Genomic DNA, 17,044 nt, shown 5'->3' on the forward strand with positions numbered 1-17,044 from the left:
AGTGCAAACCAAGACCTTATAATCAACAATGTGCCTTTTGCTAATGATTCTGTCCTGCCCAAAGCACTGTAGAAGGTTGTGACAACACAGCTTGTTGAGCAGTGGTCAGAAGATTCTCATGCAACAAGTGTCTTGGCTGTTGTTTAACAGGGCTCCTGAGGCAAACAAAAAGTAGGCATAGCATTTGGAAGCAAGAACTCTTCGGAGGTAAAGCGGCCACAATAATCTTTAAACAAGATGATGCAGTGGCAGAATAGCAATACGACATGGTATTGCTAAGCAAGGAGTAAACTTGGGTTGCCTTGCCAGTGAAAATGTTTCTCTAGGAGAAGTCTGCAATGTCAGAAGTGGGATTTGAACCCACGCCTCCAGGGGAGACTGCGACCTGAACGCAGCGCCTTAGACCGCTCGGCCATCCTGACTACGAAAATGAATATTTGACGACACTGTCGGCGGGCCCAGGCATCATTCCAGCGAATATGTGGGTCTGCGTTGTGTTTGTGTTGAAGGGGAATATTGACGAGGCATGCAGCTTCATGGAAGACTCTCCTTCTGAGTGATGGGACTGTGATAGCAATTTTCCTGCACCTTGAAAGGGGACACCAAAATCTTATTTCGCTCCTTGGCGATAGTTGTCTTTTCGTCTGACGACTGTGTCAGTCACACAGAAATTCCTCGTTAGTATAATGGACAGTGTCTCCGCCTGTCACGCGTAAGATCGGGGTTCGATTCCCCGACGGGGAGAGCTTGGTCTTTTATCAGCTGCCTGCCACCAAGTGATGATTGCTTTGATACTCTCACCCATCTTCGGCCTAAATGTCAATAGCCCCCTTCAAATAGCCTAACATGAGGCCAGGTTGCTTTGGTCAAAAGCCCTTTCCCGTTTACTATGGTGTTAAGTGCAAACCAAGACCTTATAATCAACAATGTGCCTTTTGCTAATGATTCTGTCCTGCCCAAAGCACTGTAGAAGGTTGTGACAACACAGCTTGTTGAGCAGTGGTCAGAAGATTCTCATGCAACAAGTGTCTTGGCTGTTGTTTAACAGGGCTCCTGAGGCAAACAAAAAGTAGGCATAGCATTTGGAAGCAAGAACTCTTCGGAGGTAAAGCGGCCACAATAATCTTTAAACAAGATGATGCAGTGGCAGAATAGCAATACGACATGGTATTGCTAAGCAAGGAGTAAACTTGGGTTTCCTTGCCAGTGAAAATGTTTCTCTAGGAGAAGTCTGCAATGTCAGAAGTGGGATTTGAACCCACGCCTCCAGGGGAGACTGCGACCTGAACGCAGCACCTTAGACCGCTCGGCCATCCTGACTACTAAAAGGAATATTTGACGACACTGTCGGCGGGCCCAGGCATCATTCCAGCGAATATGTGGGTCTGCGTTGTGTTCGTGTTGAAGAGGAATATTGACGAGGCATGCAGCTTCATGGAAGACTCTCCTTCTGAGTGATGGGACTGTGATAGCAATTTTCCTGCACCTTGAAACGGGACACCAAAATCTTATTTCACTCCTTGGCGATAGTTGTCTTTTCGTCTGACGACTGTGTCAGGCACACAGAAATTCCTCGTTAGTATAATGGACAGTATCTCCGCCTGTCACGCGGAAGATCGGGGTTCGATTCCCCGACGGGGAGAGTTTGGTCTTTTATCAGCTGCCTGCCACCAAGTGATGATTGTTTTGATACTCTCACCCATCTTCGGCCTAAATGTCAATAGCCCCCTTCAAATAGCCTAACATGAGGCCAGGTTGCTTTGGTCAAAAGCCCTTTCCCGTTTACTATGGTGTTAAGTGCAAACCAAGACCTTATAATCAACAATGTGCCTTTTGCTAATGATTCTGTCCTGCCCAAAGCACTGTAGAAGGTTGTGACAACACAGCTTGTTGAGCAGTGGTCAGAAGATTCTCATGCAACAAGTGTCTTGGCTGTTGTTTAACAGGGCTCCTGAGGCAAACAAAAAGTAGGCATAGCATTTGGAAGCAAGAACTCTTCGGAGGTAAAGCGGCCACAATAATCTTTAAACAAGATGATGCAGTGGCAGAATAGCAATACGACATGGTATTGCTAAGCAAGGAGTAAACTTGGGTTGCCTTGCCAGTGAAAATGTTTCTCTAGGAGAAGTCTGCAATGTCAGAAGTGGGATTTGAACCCACGCCTCCAGGGGAGACTGCGACCTGAACGCAGCGCCTTAGACCGCTCAGCCATCCTGACTACGAAAATGAATATTTGACGACACTGTCGGCGGGCCCAGGCATCATTCCAGCGAATATGTGGGTCTGCGTTGTGTTTGTGTTGAAGGGGAATATTGACGAGGCATGCAGCTTCATGGAAGACTCTCCTTCTGAGTGATGGGACTGTGATAGCAATTTTCCTGCACCTTGAAAGGGGACACCAAAATCTTATTTCACTCCTTGGCGATAGTTGTCTTTTCGTCTGACGACTGTGTCAGTCACACAGAAATTCCTCGTTAGTATAATGGACAGTATCTCCGCCTGTCACGCGTAAGATCGGGGTTCGATTCCCCGACGGGGAGAGCTTGGTCTTTTATCAGCTGCCTGCCACCAAGTGATGATTGCTTTGATACTCTCACCCATCTTCGGCCTAAATGTCAATAGCCCCCTTCAAATAGCCTAACATGAGGCCAGGTTGCTTTGGTCAAAAGCCCTTTCCCGTTTACTATGGTGTTAAGTGCAAACCAAGACCTTATAATCAACAATGTGCCTTTTGCTAATGATTCTGTCCTGCCCAAAGCACTGTAGAAGGTTGTGACAACACAGCTTGTTGAGCAGTGGTCAGAAGATTCTCATGCAACAAGTGTCTTGGCTGTTGTTTAACAGGGCTCCTGAGGCAAACAAAAAGTAGGCATAGCATTTGGAAGTAAGAACTCTTCGGAGGTAAAGCGGCCACAATAATCTTTAAACAAGATGATGCAGTGGCAGAATAGCAATACGACATGGTATTGCTAAGCAAGGAGTAAACTTGGGTTGCCTTGCCAGTGAAAATGTTTCTCTAGGAGAAGTCTGCAATGTCAGAAGTGGGATTTGAACCCACGCCTCCAGGGGAGACTGCGACCTGAACGCAGCGCCTTAGACCGCTCAGCCATCCTGACTACGAAAATGAATATTTGACGACACTGTCGGCGGGCCCAGGCATCATTCCAGCGAATATGTGGGTCTGCGTTGTGTTTGTGTTGAAGGGGAATATTGACGAGGCATGCAGCTTCATGGAAGACTCTCCTTCTGAGTGATGGGACTGTGATAGCAATTTTCCTGCACCTTGAAAGGGGACACCAAAATCTTATTTCACTCCTTGGCGATAGTTGTCTTTTCGTCTGACGACTGTGTCAGTCACACAGAAATTCCTCGTTAGTATAATGGACAGTATCTCCGCCTGTCACGCGTAAGATCGGGGTTCGATTCCCCGACGGGGAGAGCTTGGTCTTTTATCAGCTGCCTGCCACCAAGTGATGATTGCTTTGATACTCTCACCCATCTTCGGCCTAAATGTCAATAGCCCCCTTCAAATAGCCTAACATGAGGCCAGGTTGCTTTGGTCAAAAGCCCTTTCCCGTTTACTATGGTGTTAAGTGCAAACCAAGACCTTATAATCAACAATGTGCCTTTTGCTAATGATTCTGTCCTGCCCAAAGCACTGTAGAAGGTTGTGACAACACAGCTTGTTGAGCAGTGGTCAGAAGATTCTCATGCAACAAGTGTCTTGGCTGTTGTTTAACAGGGCTCCTGAGGCAAACAAAAAGTAGGCATAGCATTTGGAAGTAAGAACTCTTCGGAGGTAAAGCGGCCACAATAATCTTTAAACAAGATGATGCAGTGGCAGAATAGCAATACGACATGGTATTGCTAAGCAAGGAGTAAACTTGGGTTTCCTTGCCAGTGAAAATGTTTCTCTAGGAGAAGTCTGCAATGTCAGAAGTGGGATTTGAACCCACGCCTCCAGGGGAGACTGCGACCTGAACGCAGCGCCTTAGACCGCTCGGCCATCCTGACTACGAAAATGAATATTTGACGACACTGTCGGCGGGCCCAGGCATCATTCCAGCGAATATGTGGGTCTGCGTTGTGTTTGTGTTGAAGGGGAATATTGACGAGGCATGCAGCTTCATGGAAGACTCTCCTTCTGAGTGATGGGACTGTGATAGCAATTTTCCTGCACCTTGAAAGGGGACACCAAAATCTTATTTCACTCCTTGGCGATAGTTGTCTTTTCGTCTGACGACTGTGTCAGGCACACAGAAATTCCTCGTTAGTATAATGGACAGTATCTCCGCCTGTCACGCGTAAGATCGGGGTTCGATTCCCCGACGGGGAGAGCTTGGTCTTTTATCAGCTGCCTGCCACCAAGTGATGATTGCTTTGATACTCTCACCCATCTTCGGCCTAAATGTCAATAGCCCCCTTCAAATAGCCTAACATGAGGCCAGGTTGCTTTGGTCAAAAGCCCTTTCCCGTTTACTATGGTGTTAAGTGCAAACCAAGACCTTATAATCAACAATGTGCCTTTTGCTAATGATTCTGTCCTGCCCAAAGCACTGTAGAAGGTTGTGACAACACAGCTTGTTGAGCAGTGGTCAGAAGATTCTCATGCAACAAGTGTCTTGGCTGTTGTTTAACAGGGCTCCTGAGGCAAACAAAAAGTAGGCATAGCATTTGGAAGCAAGAACTCTTCGGAGGTAAAGCGGCCACAATAATCTTTAAACAAGATGATGCAGTGGCAGAATAGCAATACGACATGGTATTGCTAAGCAAGGAGTAAACTTGGGTTGCCTTGCCAGTGAAAATGGTTCTCTAGGAGAAGTCTGCAATGTCAGAAGTGGGATTTGAACCCACGCCTCCAGGGGAGACTGCGACCTGAACGCAGCGCCTTAGACCGCTCGGCCATCCTGACTACAAAAATGAATATTTGACGACACTGTCGGCGGGCCCAGGCATCATTCCAGCGAATATGTGGGTCTGCGTTGTGTTTGTGTTGAAGGGGAATATTGACGAGGCATGCAGCTTCATGGAAGATTCTCCTTCTGAGTGATGGGACTGTGATAGCAATTTTCCTGCACCTTGAAAGGGGACACCAAAATCTTATTTCACTCCTTGGCGATAGTTGTCTTTTCGTCTGACGACTGTGTCAGGCACACAGAAATTCCTCGTTAGTATAATGGACAGTATCTCCGCCTGTCACGCGTAAGATCGGGGTTCGATTCCCCGACGGGGAGAGCTTGGTCTTTTATCAGCTGCCTGCCACCAAGTGATGATTGCTTTGATACTCTCACCCATCTTCGGCCTAAATGTCAATAGCCCCCTTCAAATAGCCTAACATGAGGCCAGGTTGCTTTGGTCAAAAGCCCTTTCCCGTTTACTATGGTGTTAAGTGCAAACCAAGACCTTATAATCAACAATGTGCCTTTTGCTAATGATTCTGTCCTGCCCAAAGCACTGTAGAAGGTTGTGACAACACAGCTTGTTGAGCAGTGGTCAGAAGATTCTCATGCAACAAGTGTCTTGGCTGTTGTTTAACAGGGCTCCTGAGGCAAACAAAAAGTAGGCATAGCATTTGGAAGTAAGAACTCTTCGGAGGTAAAGCGGCCACAATAATCTTTAAACAAGATGATGCAGTGGCAGAATAGCAATACGACATGGTATTGCTAAGCAAGGAGTAAACTTGGGTTGCCTTGCCAGTGAAAATGTTTCTCTAGGAGAAGTCTGCAATGTCAGAAGTGGGATTTGAACCCACGCCTCCAGGGGAGACTGCGACCTGAACGCAGCGCCTTAGACCGCTCAGCCATCCTGACTACGAAAATGAATATTTGACGACACTGTCGGCGGGCCCAGGCATCATTCCAGCGAATATGTGGGTCTGCGTTGTGTTTGTGTTGAAGGGGAATATTGACGAGGCATGCAGCTTCATGGAAGACTCTCCTTCTGAGTGATGGGACTGTGATAGCAATTTTCCTGCACCTTGAAAGGGGACACCAAAATCTTATTTCACTCCTTGGCGATAGTTGTCTTTTCGTCTGACGACTGTGTCAGTCACACAGAAATTCCTCGTTAGTATAATGGACAGTATCTCCGCCTGTCACGCGTAAGATCGGGGTTCGATTCCCCGACGGGGAGAGCTTGGTCTTTTATCAGCTGCCTGCCACCAAGTGATGATTGCTTTGATACTCTCACCCATCTTCGGCCTAAATGTCAATAGCCCCCTTCAAATAGCCTAACATGAGGCCAGGTTGCTTTGGTCAAAAGCCCTTTCCCGTTTACTATGGTGTTAAGTGCAAACCAAGACCTTATAATCAACAATGTGCCTTTTGCTAATGATTCTGTCCTGCCCAAAGCACTGTAGAAGGTTGTGACAACACAGCTTGTTGAGCAGTGGTCAGAAGATTCTCATGCAACAAGTGTCTTGGCTGTTGTTTAACAGGGCTCCTGAGGCAAACAAAAAGTAGGCATAGCATTTGGAAGTAAGAACTCTTCGGAGGTAAAGCGGCCACAATAATCTTTAAACAAGATGATGCAGTGGCAGAATAGCAATACGACATGGTATTGCTAAGCAAGGAGTAAACTTGGGTTTCCTTGCCAGTGAAAATGTTTCTCTAGGAGAAGTCTGCAATGTCAGAAGTGGGATTTGAACCCACGCCTCCAGGGGAGACTGCGACCTGAACGCAGCGCCTTAGACCGCTCGGCCATCCTGACTACGAAAATGAATATTTGACGACACTGTCGGCGGGCCCAGGCATCATTCCAGCGAATATGTGGGTCTGCGTTGTGTTTGTGTTGAAGGGGAATATTGACGAGGCATGCAGCTTCATGGAAGACTCTCCTTCTGAGTGATGGGACTGTGATAGCAATTTTCCTGCACCTTGAAAGGGGACACCAAAATCTTATTTCACTCCTTGGCGATAGTTGTCTTTTCGTCTGACGACTGTGTCAGGCACACAGAAATTCCTCGTTAGTATAATGGACAGTATCTCCGCCTGTCACGCGTAAGATCGGGGTTCGATTCCCCGACGGGGAGAGCTTGGTCTTTTATCAGCTGCCTGCCACCAAGTGATGATTGCTTTGATACTCTCACCCATCTTCGGCCTAAATGTCAATAGCCCCCTTCAAATAGCCTAACATGAGGCCAGGTTGCTTTGGTCAAAAGCCCTTTCCCGTTTACTATGGTGTTAAGTGCAAACCAAGACCTTATAATCAACAATGTGCCTTTTGCTAATGATTCTGTCCTGCCCAAAGCACTGTAGAAGGTTGTGACAACACAGCTTGTTGAGCAGTGGTCAGAAGATTCTCATGCAACAAGTGTCTTGGCTGTTGTTTAACAGGGCTCCTGAGGCAAACAAAAAGTAGGCATAGCATTTGGAAGCAAGAACTCTTCGGAGGTAAAGCGGCCACAATAATCTTTAAACAAGATGATGCAGTGGCAGAATAGCAATACGACATGGTATTGCTAAGCAAGGAGTAAACTTGGGTTGCCTTGCCAGTGAAAATGGTTCTCTAGGAGAAGTCTGCAATGTCAGAAGTGGGATTTGAACCCACGCCTCCAGGGGAGACTGCGACCTGAACGCAGCGCCTTAGACCGCTCGGCCATCCTGACTACAAAAATGAATATTTGACGACACTGTCGGCGGGCCCAGGCATCATTCCAGCGAATATGTGGGTCTGCGTTGTGTTTGTGTTGAAGGGGAATATTGACGAGGCATGCAGCTTCATGGAAGATTCTCCTTCTGAGTGATGGGACTGTGATAGCAATTTTCCTGCACCTTGAAAGGGGACACCAAAATCTTATTTCACTCCTTGGCGATAGTTGTCTTTTCGTCTGACGACTGTGTCAGGCACACAGAAATTCCTCGTTAGTATAATGGACAGTATCTCCGCCTGTCACGCGTAAGATCGGGGTTCGATTCCCCGACGGGGAGAGCTTGGTCTTTTATCAGCTGCCTGCCACCAAGTGATGATTGCTTTGATACTCTCACCCATCTTCGGCCTAAATGTCAATAGCCCCCTTCAAATAGCCTAACATGAGGCCAGGTTGCTTTGGTCAAAAGCCCTTTCCCGTTTACTATGGTGTTAAGTGCAAACCAAGACCTTATAATCAACAATGTGCCTTTTGCTAATGATTCTGTCCTGCCCAAAGCACTGTAGAAGGTTGTGACAACACAGCTTGTTGAGCAGTGGTCTGAAGATTCTCATGCAACAAGTGTCTTGGCTGTTGTTTAACAGGGCTCCTGAGGCAAACAAAAAGTAGGCATAGCATTTGGAAGCAAGAACTCTTCGGAGGTAAAGCGGCCACAATAATCTTTAAACAAGATGATGCAGTGGCAGAATAGCAATACGACATGGTATTGCTAAGCAAGGAGTAAACTTGGGTTTCCTTGCCAGTGAAAATGTTTCTCTAGGAGAAGTCTGCAATGTCAGAAGTGGGATTTGAACCCACGCCTCCAGGGGAGACTGCGACCTGAACGCAGCACCTTAGACCGCTCGGCCATCCTGACTACTAAAAGGAATATTTGACGACACTGTCGGCGGGCCCAGGCATCATTCCAGCGAATATGTGGGTCTGCGTTGTGTTCGTGTTGAAGAGGAATATTGACGAGGCATGCAGCTTCATGGAAGACTCTCCTTCTGAGTGATGGGACTGTGATAGCAATTTTCCTGCACCTTGAAACGGGACACCAAAATCTTATTTCACTCCTTGGCGATAGTTGTCTTTTCGTCTGACGACTGTGTCAGGCACACAGAAATTCCTCGTTAGTATAATGGACAGTATCTCCGCCTGTCACGCGGAAGATCGGGGTTCGATTCCCCGACGGGGAGAGATTGGTCTTTTATCAGCTGCCTGCCACCAAGTGATGATTGCTTTGATACTCTCACCCATCTTCGGCCTAAATGTCAATAGCCCCCTTCAAATAGCCTACTGTAGCGTGCTCTCAGGAAAGACAGAGAACGGAGATGTTTACATTAAACCTTCCCCCTTTTTCAAATGTCTTGACATCGAAAACATTTCACTGTTTATGACCCCTTTCAACGGATTACCTAAAGAAGATAACGGAGCCAGATGTGAGACCAACCAAATGGGGTCCTTTGTGTTTGAGTCTTCGCTCCCCCAGACCAGCTACGCATAATAAATTATGCAAACTGACACCTTCTGACAGAGAAACAAACCAGGCTTGCTTTTCTTTCCTGGCCTGGTACAAGGAATGTTCAACTCTCCACTTTTCTTAGAAGAATAGAATCAACCCTAATCATCCCTTTTCTTGACATAAAACTGGTGAAATTGGAACTGCATAAATCGACAGATCATTTTGAAACATTCGCCATTCTTTTACATGAAGGATTTACCGAATTATGGGATATTGGATTTAATAGAATCCCTTTCGTGGAGCCACAGCGCCCCCCAAAGGACATGGATAACGGACACTTTTCACTATGTCAGCCTAAACAACCATGGACAATTTCAACTACGGATGTTTAATGTTCTCATTATGTGCAATGCATAACCTAATAGTGTTTAATTCCACAGGTATTACCCAAACAGCTGCAGATCATTCTAATTAACAGTAACCAAAAGTTGTCATACTATTTCTATCATGATAATATGAAGTATTGTATGCTGATAACTGTTCCATGTTCATATGTGTGTTTATGCCTGCTCGTATGCAACATTATTGTCTGTTAGGAACATTATGTTGTATAAATCAGTGTAACGTAGGTAAATGCGTTTGAAAGAGAGAAGTTCCCCCTTTTCTTCTCAGTAACCCCCCTTTTTAGCTTTTTGGGTTGGGGGTCAGCTGAACACTGATTGGACGAAAGCCGACATGTGATCTCCAGCTTAAAAAGAGAGGCGTGCATGAAATCGCTCTCTCCGCCCTCTCAGCCTCTCATCAAACTCTCTCATCATTTTTCTCTGTTATCCCTCACGCAACTCTTTTGTCCTCTCTCTCTGTAACTATTAATTACCATTTTTTTTAGACTTCCCCTTTCTTTTGTATAAAAGTCTGGTCCAATACACGCGAGTGTGTGCCAACTCAGCCTAGCCAAGTCGCCACTCTTCATCCAAGGACCAAGAAAGAAGAAGTCGATTCTACGTCATCCCGCTGGTTACCACGGGAACACCGCTTCGACACCAACTCGTCAGAAGGAAAGAACCACGGGACCCCTTACGCTACTACGACAAAGTAAGGTGCTGGTTTGAGATCTTTCGAAGCCGTGGATAAAATGAAAACTTTCTCTGAAAGCGACGAATGAGCAGACCTCCGCGGGCAGAAGACCGTTGGCACAATATCCGTGTTACGGACCAGATTTAGTCACATTTTTGATAGGTAACCCTGTTAGTGGCCTGCTCCTTTCTTCCCTTATATGCCCTTTTTGAGTGTCAGCCATAATTCTAATTTCTGTCTCTTTATCAATTGTTTGTACACTTATATACCTGTGCAATGTTGAATAAATGTTTTTATAACTCCATTTAAGAGCGTCACGGACAGTTACTAAAGCCGACTATCACTTCAAACAGAACTACGAATCAGAATGAGACTGATCATTAATGGGATTGAGTATTAATTAATTAATGAGATCGAGTATTAATTAATTTATAATTTAATATACCAGGATCGTAAGATTGTAACAGTTTCCTACCTGACTGTAACGTAAATCAAGATTGTAGGTAGGTGGTGCCCCGGCTATTTTCGAGGTAAATATTAATGTAACGTGTCAACGCTACACTAACATGATGCCAGGTTTCTTCGGTCAAAAGCCCTTTCCCGTTTACTATGGTGTTAAGTGCAAACCAAGACCTTATAATCAACAATGTGCCTTTTGCTAATGATTCTGTCCTGCCCAAAGCACTGTAGAAGGTTGTGACAACACAGCTTGTTGAGCAGTGGTCAGAAGATTCTCATGCAACAAGTGTCTTGGCTGTTGTTTAACAGGGCTCCTGAGGCAAACAAAAAGTAGGCATAGCATTTGGAAGCAAGAACTCTTCGGAGGTAAAGCGGCCACAATAATCTTTAAACAAGATGATGCAGTGGCAGAATAGCAATACGACATGGTATTGCTAAGCAAGGAGTAAACTTGGGTTGCCTTGCCAGTGAAAATGTTTCTCTAGGAGAAGTCTGCAATGTCAGAAGTGGGATTTGAACCCACGCCTCCAGGGGAGACTGCAACCTGAACGCAGCGCCTTAGACCGCTCGGCCATCCTGACTACTAAAAGGAATATTGGACGACACTGTCGGCGGGCCCAGGCATCATTCCAGCGAATATGTGGGTCTGCGTTGTGTTCGTGTTGAAGGGGAATATTGACGAGGCATGCAGCTTCATGGAAGACTCTCCTTCTGAGTAATGGGACTGTGATAGCAATTTTCCTGCACCTTGAAAGGGGACACCAAAATCTTATTTCACTCCTTGGCGATAGTTGTCTTTTCGTCTGACGACTGTGTCAGGCACACAGAAATTCCTCGTTAGTATAATGGACAGTATCCCCGCCTGTCACGCGGAAGATCGGGGTTCGATTCCCCGACGGGGAGAGCTGGGTCTTTTATCAGCTGCCTGCCACCAAGTGATGATTGCTTTGATACTCTCACCCATCTTCGGCCTAAATGTCAATAGCCCCCTTCAAATAGCCTAACATGAGGCCAGGTTGCTTTGGTCAAAAGCCCTTTCCCGTTTACTATGGTGTTAAGTGCAAACCAAGACCTTATAATCAACAATGTGCCTTTTGCTAATGATTCTGTCCTGCCCAAAGCACTGTAGAAGGTTGTGACAACACAGCTTGTTGAGCAGTGGTCAGAAGATTCTCATGCAACAAGTGTCTTGGCTGTTGTTTAACAGGGCTCCTGAGGCAAACAAAAAGTAGGCATAGCATTTGGAAGCAAGAACTCTTGGGAGGTAAAGCGGCCACAATAATCTTTAAACAAGATGATGCAGTGGCAGAATAGCAATACGACATGGTATTGCTAAGCAAGGAGTAAACTTGGGTTTCCTTGCCAGTGAAAATGTTTCTCTAGGAGAAGTCTGCAATGTCAGAAGTGGGCTTTGAACTCACGCCTCCAGGGGAGACTGCGACCTGAACGCAGCGCCTTAGACCGCTCGGCCATCCTGACTACTAAAAGCAATATTTGACGACACTGTCGGCGGGCCCAGGCATCATTCCAGCGAATATGTGGGTCTGCGTTGTGTTCGTGTTGAAGAGGAATATTGACGAGGCATGCAGCTTCATGGAAGACTCTCCTTCTGAGTAATGGGACTGTGATAGCAATTTTCCTGCACCTTGAAACGGGACACCAAAATCTTATTTCACTCCTTGGCGATAGTTGTCTTTTCGTCTGACGACTGTGTCAGGCACACAGAAATTCCTCGTTAGTATAATGGACAGTATCTCCGCCTGTCACGCGGAAGATCGGGGTTCAATTCCCCGACGGGGAGAGCTTGGTCTTTTATCAGCTGCCTGCCACCAAGTGATGATTGTTTTGATACTCTCACCCATCTTCGGCCTAAATGTCAATAGCCCCCTTCAAATAGCCTAACATGAGGCCAGGTTGCTTTGGTCAAAAGCCCTTTCCCGTTTACTATGGTGTTAAGTGCAAACCAAGACCTTATAATCAACAATGTGCCTTTTGCTAATGATTCTGTCCTGCCCAAAGCACTGTAGAAGGTTGTGACAACACAGCTTGTTGAGCAGTGGTCAGAAGATTCTCATGCAACAAGTGTCTTGGCTGTTGTTTAACAGGGCTCCTGAGGAAAACAAAAAGTAGGCATAGCATTTGGAAGCAAGAACTCTTGGGAGGTAAAGCGGCCACAATAATCTTTAAACAAGATGATGCAGTGGCAGAATAGCAATACGACATGGTATTGCTAAGCAAGGAGTAAACTTGGGTTGCCTTGCCAGTGAAAATGTTTCTCTAGGAGAAGTCTGCAATGTCAGAAGTGGGATTTGAACCCACGCCTCCAGGGGAGACTGCGACCTGAACGCAGCGCCTTAGACCGCTCGGCCATCCTGACTACTAAAATGAATATTTGACGACACTGTCGGCGGGCCCAGGCATCATTCCAGCGAATATGTGGGTCTGCGTTGTGTTTGTGTTGAAGGGGAATATTGACGAGGCATGCAGCTTCATGGAAGACTCTCCTTCTGAGTGATGGGACTGTGATAGCAATTTTCCTGCACCTTGAAAGGGGACACCAAAATCTTATTTCGCTCCTTGGCGATAGTTGTCTTTTCGTCTGACGACTGTGTCAGTCACACAGAAATTCCTCGTTAGTATAATGGACAGTGTCTCCGCCTGTCACGCGTAAGATCGGGGTTCGATTCCCCGACGGGGAGAGCTTGGTCTTTTATCAGCTGCCTGCCACCAAGTGATGATTGCTTTGATACTCTCACCCATCTTCGGCCTAAATGTCAATAGCCCCCTTCAAATAGCCTAACATGAGGCCAGGTTGCTTTGGTCAAAAGCCCTTTCCCGTTTACTATGGTGTTAAGTGCAAACCAAGACCTTATAATCAACAATGTGCCTTTTGCTAATGATTCTGTCCTGCCCAAAGCACTGTAGAAGGTTGTGACAACACAGCTTGTTGAGCAGTGGTCAGAAGATTCTCATGCAACAAGTGTCTTGGCTGTTGTTTAACAGGGCTCCTGAGGCAAACAAAAAGTAGGCATAGCATTTGGAAGCAAGAACTCTTCGGAGGTAAAGCGGCCACAATAATCTTTAAACAAGATGATGCAGTGGCAGAATAGCAATACGACATGGTATTGCTAAGCAAGGAGTAAACTTGGGTTGCCTTGCCAGTGAAAATGTTTCTCTAGGAGAAGTCTGCAATGTCAGAAGTGGGATTTGAACCCACGCCTCCAGGGGAGACTGCGACCTGAACGCAGCGCCTTAGACCGCTCGGCCATCCTGACTACGAAAATGAATATTTGACGACACTGTCGGCGGGCCCAGGCATCATTCCAGCGAATATGTGGGTCTGCGTTGTGTTTGTGTTGAAGGGGAATATTGACGAGGCATGCAGCTTCATGGAAGACTCTCCTTCTGAGTGATGGGACTGTGATAGCAATTTTCCTGCACCTTGAAAGGGGACACCAAAATCTTATTTCGCTCCTTGGCGATAGTTGTCTTTTCGTCTGACGACTGTGTCAGTCACACAGAAATTCCTCGTTAGTATAATGGACAGTGTCTCCGCCTGTCACGCGTAAGATCGGGGTTCGATTCCCCGACGGGGAGAGCTTGGTCTTTTATCAGCTGCCTGCCACCAAGTGATGATTGCTTTGATACTCTCACCCATCTTCGGCCTAAATGTCAATAGCCCCCTTCAAATAGCCTAACATGAGGCCAGGTTGCTTTGGTCAAAAGCCCTTTCCCGTTTACTATGGTGTTAAGTGCAAACCAAGACCTTATAATCAACAATGTGCCTTTTGCTAATGATTCTGTCCTGCCCAAAGCACTGTAGAAGGTTGTGACAACACAGCTTGTTGAGCAGTGGTCAGAAGATTCTCATGCAACAAGTGTCTTGGCTGTTGTTTAACAGGGCTCCTGAGGCAAACAAAAAGTAGGCATAGCATTTGGAAGCAAGAACTCTTCGGAGGTAAAGCGGCCACAATAATCTTTAAACAAGATGATGCAGTGGCAGAATAGCAATACGACATGGTATTGCTAAGCAAGGAGTAAACTTGGGTTTCCTTGCCAGTGAAAATGTTTCTCTAGGAGAAGTCTGCAATGTCAGAAGTGGGATTTGAACCCACGCCTCCAGGGGAGACTGCGACCTGAACGCAGCACCTTAGACCGCTCGGCCATCCTGACTACTAAAAGGAATATTTGACGACACTGTCGGCGGGCCCAGGCATCATTCCAGCGAATATGTGGGTCTGCGTTGTGTTCGTGTTGAAGAGGAATATTGACGAGGCATGCAGCTTCATGGAAGACTCTCCTTCTGAGTGATGGGACTGTGATAGCAATTTTCCTGCACCTTGAAACGGGACACCAAAATCTTATTTCACTCCTTGGCGATAGTTGTCTTTTCGTCTGACGACTGTGTCAGGCACACAGAAATTCCTCGTTAGTATAATGGACAGTATCTCCGCCTGTCACGCGGAAGATCGGGGTTCGATTCCCCGACGGGGAGAGTTTGGTCTTTTATCAGCTGCCTGCCACCAAGTGATGATTGTTTTGATACTCTCACCCATCTTCGGCCTAAATGTCAATAGCCCCCTTCAAATAGCCTAACATGAGGCCAGGTTGCTTTGGTCAAAAGCCCTTTCCCGTTTACTATGGTGTTAAGTGCAAACCAAGACCTTATAATCAACAATGTGCCTTTTGCTAATGATTCTGTCCTGCCCAAAGCACTGTAGAAGGTTGTGACAACACAGCTTGTTGAGCAGTGGTCAGAAGATTCTCATGCAACAAGTGTCTTGGCTGTTGTTTAACAGGGCTCCTGAGGCAAACAAAAAGTAGGCATAGCATTTGGAAGCAAGAACTCTTCGGAGGTAAAGCGGCCACAATAATCTTTAAACAAGATGATGCAGTGGCAGAATAGCAATACGACATGGTATTGCTAAGCAAGGAGTAAACTTGGGTTGCCTTGCCAGTGAAAATGTTTCTCTAGGAGAAGTCTGCAATGTCAGAAGTGGGATTTGAACCCACGCCTCCAGGGGAGACTGCGACCTGAACGCAGCGCCTTAGACCGCTCAGCCATCCTGACTACGAAAATGAATATTTGACGACACTGTCGGCGGGCCCAGGCATCATTCCAGCGAATATGTGGGTCTGCGTTGTGTTTGTGTTGAAGGGGAATATTGACGAGGCATGCAGCTTCATGGAAGACTCTCCTTCTGAGTGATGGGACTGTGATAGCAATTTTCCTGCACCTTGAAAGGGGACACCAAAATCTTATTTCACTCCTTGGCGATAGTTGTCTTTTCGTCTGACGACTGTGTCAGTCACACAGAAATTCCTCGTTAGTATAATGGACAGTATCTCCGCCTGTCACGCGTAAGATCGGGGTTCGATTCCCCGACGGGGAGAGCTTGGTCTTTTATCAGCTGCCTGCCACCAAGTGATGATTGCTTTGATACTCTCACCCATCTTCGGCCTAAATGTCAATAGCCCCCTTCAAATAGCCTAACATGAGGCCAGGTTGCTTTGGTCAAAAGCCCTTTCCCGTTTACTATGGTGTTAAGTGCAAACCAAGACCTTATAATCAACAATGTGCCTTTTGCTAATGATTCTGTCCTGCCCAAAGCACTGTAGAAGGTTGTGACAACACAGCTTGTTGAGCAGTGGTCAGAAGATTCTCATGCAACAAGTGTCTTGGCTGTTGTTTAACAGGGCTCCTGAGGCAAACAAAAAGTAGGCATAGCATTTGGAAGTAAGAACTCTTCGGAGGTAAAGCGGCCACAATAATCTTTAAACAAGATGATGCAGTGGCAGAATAGCAATACGACATGGTATTGCTAAGCAAGGAGTAAACTTGGGTTGCCTTGCCAGTGAAAATGTTTCTCTAGGAGAAGTCTGCAATGTCAGAAGTGGGATTTGAACCCACGCCTCCAGGGGAGACTGCGACCTGAACGCAGCGCCTTAGACCGCTCAGCCATCCTGACTACGAAAATGAATATTTGACGACACTGTCGGCGGGCCCAGGCATCATTCCAGCGAATATGTGGGTCTGCGTTGTGTTTGTGTTGAAGGGGAATATTGACGAGGCATGCAGCTTCATGGAAGACTCTCCTTCTGAGTGATGGGACTGTGATAGCAATTTTCCTGCACCTTGAAAGGGGACACCAAAATCTTATTTCACTCCTTGGCGATAGTTGTCTTTTCGTCTGACGACTGTGTCAGTCACACAGAAATTCCTCGTTAGTATAATGGACAGTATCTCCGCCTGTCACGCGTAAGATCGGGGTTCGATTCCCCGACGGGGAGAGCTTGGTCTTTTATCAGCTGCCTGCCACCAAGTGATGATTGCTTTGATACTCTCACCCATCTTCGGCCTAAATGTCAATAGCCCCCTTCAAATAGCCTAACATGAGGCCAGGTTGCTTTGGTCA

General features: G+C 46.5%; 13 non-coding genes across 13 annotated transcripts; 3 read left to right on the forward strand and 10 right to left on the reverse strand.

Moving 5' to 3' along the window:
- Positions 1–339: 339 nt before the first annotated feature.
- trnal-cag (transfer RNA leucine (anticodon CAG)) lies at positions 340–422 on the reverse strand. The gene has a single exon. It is a non-coding gene; the product is annotated as a tRNA-Leu (tRNA).
- An 815-nt stretch (positions 423–1,237) lies between these two features.
- On the reverse strand, positions 1,238–1,320 carry trnal-cag (transfer RNA leucine (anticodon CAG)). The gene has a single exon. It is a non-coding gene; the product is annotated as a tRNA-Leu (tRNA).
- Positions 1,321–1,570: 250 nt separating this feature from the next.
- Positions 1,571–1,642, forward strand: trnad-guc (transfer RNA aspartic acid (anticodon GUC)). The gene has a single exon. It is a non-coding gene; the product is annotated as a tRNA-Asp (tRNA).
- Positions 1,643–3,931: 2,289 nt separating this feature from the next.
- On the reverse strand, positions 3,932–4,014 carry trnal-cag (transfer RNA leucine (anticodon CAG)). Its single transcript has one exon. It is a non-coding gene; the product is annotated as a tRNA-Leu (tRNA).
- Positions 4,015–4,829: 815 nt separating this feature from the next.
- Positions 4,830–4,912, reverse strand: trnal-cag (transfer RNA leucine (anticodon CAG)). The gene has a single exon. It is a non-coding gene; the product is annotated as a tRNA-Leu (tRNA).
- Positions 4,913–6,625: 1,713 nt separating this feature from the next.
- Positions 6,626–6,708, reverse strand: trnal-cag (transfer RNA leucine (anticodon CAG)). The gene has a single exon. It is a non-coding gene; the product is annotated as a tRNA-Leu (tRNA).
- An 815-nt stretch (positions 6,709–7,523) lies between these two features.
- Positions 7,524–7,606, reverse strand: trnal-cag (transfer RNA leucine (anticodon CAG)). Its single transcript has one exon. It is a non-coding gene; the product is annotated as a tRNA-Leu (tRNA).
- Positions 7,607–8,421: 815 nt separating this feature from the next.
- On the reverse strand, positions 8,422–8,504 carry trnal-cag (transfer RNA leucine (anticodon CAG)). The gene has a single exon. It is a non-coding gene; the product is annotated as a tRNA-Leu (tRNA).
- A 250-nt stretch (positions 8,505–8,754) lies between these two features.
- trnad-guc (transfer RNA aspartic acid (anticodon GUC)) lies at positions 8,755–8,826 on the forward strand. The gene has a single exon. It is a non-coding gene; the product is annotated as a tRNA-Asp (tRNA).
- A 4,096-nt stretch (positions 8,827–12,922) lies between these two features.
- Positions 12,923–13,005, reverse strand: trnal-cag (transfer RNA leucine (anticodon CAG)). Its single transcript has one exon. It is a non-coding gene; the product is annotated as a tRNA-Leu (tRNA).
- Positions 13,006–13,820: 815 nt separating this feature from the next.
- Positions 13,821–13,903, reverse strand: trnal-cag (transfer RNA leucine (anticodon CAG)). The gene has a single exon. It is a non-coding gene; the product is annotated as a tRNA-Leu (tRNA).
- Positions 13,904–14,718: 815 nt separating this feature from the next.
- Positions 14,719–14,801, reverse strand: trnal-cag (transfer RNA leucine (anticodon CAG)). Its single transcript has one exon. It is a non-coding gene; the product is annotated as a tRNA-Leu (tRNA).
- A 250-nt stretch (positions 14,802–15,051) lies between these two features.
- Positions 15,052–15,123, forward strand: trnad-guc (transfer RNA aspartic acid (anticodon GUC)). Its single transcript has one exon. It is a non-coding gene; the product is annotated as a tRNA-Asp (tRNA).
- The last annotated feature ends 1,921 nt before the right edge of the window (positions 15,124–17,044 follow it).

The sequence above is a fragment of the Odontesthes bonariensis genome, chromosome 5, assembly GCF_027942865.1.
Source record: "Odontesthes bonariensis isolate fOdoBon6 chromosome 5, fOdoBon6.hap1, whole genome shotgun sequence".
NCBI lineage: Eukaryota > Metazoa > Chordata > Actinopteri > Atheriniformes > Atherinopsidae > Odontesthes > Odontesthes bonariensis.